Consider the following 5,712-nt stretch of genomic DNA (forward strand, 5'->3'; position numbering starts at 1 on the left):
GTAAGAAAAAGGAAAACAGAAGAGAAACTGAGAGAAAAAACGAGAGCTGATCACTAAAAAGTGACAAAAAGACAGCAATCCGGCCAGACCTCTCGAAGACAGGTCTGCTCAGCGCGGCAAAACGGTAAGAAAAAGGAAAACAGAAGAGAAACTGAGAGAAAAAACGAGAGCTGATCACTAAAAAGTGACAAAAAGACAGCAATCCGGCCAGACCTCTCGAAGACAGGTCTGCTCAGCGCGGCGGTAACGAAAGAACTGGCGGGATGTCCGTGCCTGTCCTTCTGGGCATGCTCACTGGGGCTCCTGGGCATGCTCAGTAGGACTAGGCACGAAAATCCTTTTGAGAGCTTGCTACGGCACCGGCAGATCCAGCGCAGGCGCACTAGATCCCCATTGGTGTGAGGCACAGAGACCACGAAGAAGATGAAGCGATTTCTACCAGGAAAACAGCCTAGGGCAGGAAAATCTTGGCAGCCACTGGCCTGTTCCAAAGCCACAGCTCCCATCCAGACTGCTCTCATCTTTATTGTGCCTAAGGATCAAATAAGAGACACCCACCTTTACATATACTTTGGCCCTAAATTTAGTTCATCAGGTTCACTCGTTCCTTGCGTCATTTTGAATAAGTTTGTGTTTTGAGTTCAACCTTGACAAATATTGTATCAAGAAATTGAAAACTGACAGCCTTTTTAAAAACTCCATGTCGAGTGCCTTCTTAAGTACAATGCACTAATACTGGGCCTCAGCAGTAATCTCTGTGAATGTTAATGTATAAAATTAGAGGGAAGAAGGGCCAGTGTGGTATAGCGGATAGTGTTTTGGACTTGATCCACAAAAGCCTTGGTTCAATCTGCTGCTTATCCATGAAACTTCCTGAGTGACTCTGAGCAGTCATTCCCTTTCATTCTAATCTACCTCAATGGCTTGTTGCAAGGATAAAAATGGGATAATCCCTATTCAGGCTGCCCCGATCTCCTTAGAGGAAGAACAGAATAAATGTGACTCAATTAAAAATAGGAACAAGAAGAAATCACACTGTAAGCGAGAGAAGTCCAGCCTGTGGTTCCTTGGTTGCCCGATCTCCAACAGTTGACTGGGCAGTCACATTCATTCTGACACATTTTGTGCTCATCCTCTGGGTCTAGCCGCACAAGCATATCCCAGCAGGCAGGGATGTGTGAGAGGGCTAGGTCATTTAAGTGTGGTGGTGTAGAAGATAACCACAGAGACACGTGCCCACAGCTAGATGTCTAGCAGTTTATTTATATACACATAACTTTATACACAACTGGGGAGCCAAGGGTGCAGGGTGTATGAGTACAGATACTGGTATTTCTCATGCCCAGAAGCTTGACTTGGCCCAACAAAATGGCATTGAAACAGAAAAATATACAAGAGATTTGTAATGTGATGCTGTATCTCTCCCAGACAAGTCAAAAGGGACAGCTGGGAGCCTCTCTCCTCCAGGGTACAACGGTCCTCTCTGATCACAGCAACACTCCTTCCCTTTCAAGCAGTCCTCATAGAGACCATTTTGCGCCTAGACTTTTTGGAGTATAAAAAACAAACATTTTGCTCCTGAGATAAGCATGCAATAATAGTACAAATACAACTAAAGTCTGAACTCAACTAGGATGACTCCTTCCAGACTTAAATGTAAAACAAGCGAAATACATATGCCTGGAACTGATCTCTCACCCCAGCCACCCTCAGAAGTAGTCCATGGAAAACAAAAATTGCCTCTCCCACTAAATCCAAGAGTTCATGTTACAGGCAAGCAATAAAGCAGGTTCCTTGCATTGGTGTAGAGCAGCACATGCCCATGAATTGCACCTCCACATTACATACCAGTAGCAGCAGAGTGTATAGACAGGTGCACTCCAAGGACTCATGGCAAGTTGCTGGTGTTGTTCTCAGTGAGATATTGTCTAGCTAAAGCTCCTTCCCCCAGCAGGTACTATGGTTATTGGCCTTCTAAAACTACGCCATCTAAACTCAGCCCAGCAGGCAGGCAAATGGTCACTGAAATGATTTGGTCCTCTGTGGAGGGACAGGATCTGTACGGGGAAACTAGTTGCAGGCATGTAAGGCAGGACTACAGACATTAAAACTGACAGTCTCTTCACCAGTTTGCAAGAGAAGCCAAGTTCTGTACAGTGCAGAAACAGACACTACAAGTCGAATTGAGACAGCAACACCTCTCCTATGCCACACAGAAGGCCTCCTTTGGAGTCACTGGACTGAACATTATCCCTAGTGCAGCACTCCATCATTCATGGTGTAGTATCTGAACTGGTAGGTGTGACAGATCATGCAGCAGTTCCAGGCTATGAAGGTGCTAGTAAAGAGAAGGTGGCTCCTGTCCCAGCTGAAAGGGCAAAATCAGTTATTAACAAAAAGCACAGTGCAGCAGTAAACTCGAGCAGAGGAGAGGAAGAAAAGTTTAAGGCAGCAGTTGCCACCTCCAATACAAAAGGAACAGAGCCCGCGCTTCTCCTCTGGTGTGCTCTTGAAAACAAGAGTATTTATCTGGCAACACTCTTCCCTGGACCTTATTTGTAAAATAAGGGAACCCCTTCTGGGTTCATACACCAAAGCTAGCAGTTCCTATGTATTGCTAGAGAGATAGCTGGCTATGTATTCCAGAAGGCTGAGAAGCTGATTGATCATCCACATGAAGGCAACAACACAGTACGTGCAAAGTTCTGCTACAGGAATCCACACACCTGGACATAAAGTGTCAGCAAGCTGTAAAGGGCAACAAACAGGCTGTGCTGATCCAGCAGGAACAGACTGGAAGGATTATTTACACAAGCCTCCAAAAGAGGACCCGAATGTATAAATGCATGCGAAATGGCTTTGTTGGGCAGCATTCTCCTTTACGCTCAGGGGCTCTCATTATCCACCCTATAGGCATCTCAGCACAGGGCTGACTATACTCGCCTTCTTCTTCTGAGCTAAGAATTGCACTAACAACTTTGAACAGCCCCCATTAGAGCTACAAGAGCAAGGAGTCAAGTGGCTTTACTTTTAAGTTTGTTGTTCAAAATTAACCAAATGTCATCTTGAGCAAACTTGTTCTTCTGCGAATTGGCTCTAGGTAACATACGAAGCACGGCTTCTAGCTCTATGGCAACATGCCTACAGGCATAAGAAACCTGACAACCATCTTGAAGCATTTTACCTTAGATAATGAGGTAGAACCAAGGAGAGAAGGGCAGATTTCCACAAATGGCAGCCGTCCGGACCCTAAGGAGACTGGCTGCAGCATTAAGAACAAATGGTGCATCCTGACTTAGCAAATTCATTTGTACAACAAAATGCAGCGGGACACAAAACACTATACAACAGCCATAGGATAAGCTAGCTTTGCTTTGGACAGACTGACTATACAACAGCCATAGGATAAGCTAGCGTTGCTTTGGAGTTCCCTTTGTTTCAAGGCAGAAGAGGCCAGGGAGTGTGCTTGCACCTCACTTTTTCAGACTCTGGATATCTTTAGCTCTGGAAACACGCACTATAATAAAGAATGGCAAACTATACTGCCTTCTTGGAAGTTTTAGAAGAATTTTTGGATGGACTGAACCCTGCATGTCACTGCATACATTAATCACATCCCTCACATGTGAAAGGAGCTACTGAAGACAAATACTTTGCTTTCTACCTTATGAACAGTCCCTATTTCAGTTGGTGCATTTTAGAAGACCTGTTCACAGTGCAGAGCTGCTTTCAATCCAAGGCAAATGTCAAGCTGCAGAAACTAATGCTGATGCACACCCAACGGGATGGCTCAGAAGTAACTATCAAGATAAGATCCAGTTGAATTCATTTGCCCTGACAGTATGGTACTTTCCAAGCAAGCCCTGTAGATATTTCTTTATGCAGCTTTGCCAGTATGTCACAATTCCCGCTAATCTAGTACTGACAGGCCGCCTATGCTCATACATCCCCCCCACCCACCCCCCATCACATACACATAACCCATCCACAAAATGTTCTGTAAAAGGCTATGTATGGGTACATGTCTTGCAGGAACTCTAATTATCCATACTGGTTTCATTGGTACTCTGTCTGGTTGAAAGCAAACCACTGATGATAAAAACCAAATCCTTTCAGACGTGCAAGGTACTCAGGTTCAAAGAACAGACAGAACTATGTCCTTTTGCTCACCCTGGAGTTAAAAACAAATGAACTCAGAAGGCTTATTGCTATTGAACAAGACTGTGCTTTGTAGTTATGCTGTCTGAAAATTAACCACAATGCTACAATACTGAAAAACTCACATCCTTTAATATTTTTTGGTTCCTTTATAGAGCTTAAACATATTTATTAGCTTTATAAAAACAAAACCTGACAACAAGGAAAATATGCTATTTACAAGCTCTGGAACTTATGAGAACATTTGAGTGGTCCAGAGGGTTTTTGTTTTTTTTAAGATTATAAAACAAAACAATCACTAGAACAGGAAGGAAACTTCTGTAGCGTGTTTGTCTATATTCTTTTCCTTGTTATTGAAGTGATGGAGGGATTAACAATTCATTACAACCCACACCCTTCATGGCTATCTTGAAGAATGCTGTTCCACTGAAACAATTTATGATGCCTCATACCTAATACGAAGCTTTCAAAAACAAGGCTCGATAGAGTCTAGCAACACTGTGCGGACTTTAGCTTTTCCCTTCAGTTCTGAGAATCAAAAGTAATGCTGGAGAAACAGCACTACCCTGTTCCAAGTGTAAAATATCCCTTATTGTAGTAGCTTCCTCTAGTACCACCAAGATCTTAGACTAGTGCTGAACTGGTTGATACAGAGGTGGTTCTTCCACCAGGCTTAAAGAACACGCAGAATGGGGTTAGCAAAGTTTGCCCCTGCAGACACATGCTGGAACTAACCAAACCCCTATATCAGCAGCAGCTTGATGAAAGTCAAAAATACTTTCAAAAACTGACCTATGAAGGCCATACCACCAAAAAGGGAGGCACAGAATCAGCACACCAATGAGCCTTCTTGTCCTATCTTAAGAGCATCCAGCATAAGACAACTGTCCTCAGTCTTAATACCCTGATATCAGTTCTCTGTGGTAGCGACTCTCTTCCTAACATGCTGCATTTCAAAGAGACCTAGTGCATTTTGTCTATGACAGGGCCATCTCTAGCCAGGAGGGGATGGCTTTTGGGGTCGAAGGGAGGAGCGCTCAGGACTGTCATTGGATTAACATGGGCCACTCCACATAGCAGAACTGTGAACACATATGTGGGGTCAGAATCTGGCCCAGATGCATTTCAGCTAATCACCGATCACAGGAACAAGGCCAGCAAATGCCAACTCCCTGAGGCAAAAGTCAAGCACAGGTGGCAGCACATTCAGCTGTGACACCACTGTTCAAAGCCAGGTAGATACTTCCCTCCAAAATGGAGTCAATGGCTGAAAATGCAGATGCCTACTTTTATTTTTCATCACACAACTTCTGTGGTTGGAACATGTGTAGAAGGGTACAGTTCACAAGAAAATCTGCTTGGGAAAGGGGGGGGGACACTGCAATTTCTGTACTGAAGTGCTTGGATGTGAATGAGGTTGGCAAATACATCATTGGAGCAACAAAATGTAAAAGGGTGGGATGGAGAAAGTGACCTGAATTCGTCCCAGAAAAATGGCCAGGGACCAGATTAAATGTGCTCTTGATACTATCCTTACTAGCTCAACTCTCCCAT

The sequence above is a fragment of the Gekko japonicus genome, unplaced genomic scaffold (genome assembly GCF_001447785.1).
Source record: "Gekko japonicus isolate JY-2015 unplaced genomic scaffold, Gekko_japonicus_V1.1 scaffold298, whole genome shotgun sequence".
Classification (NCBI taxonomy): Eukaryota; Metazoa; Chordata; class Lepidosauria; order Squamata; family Gekkonidae; genus Gekko; species Gekko japonicus.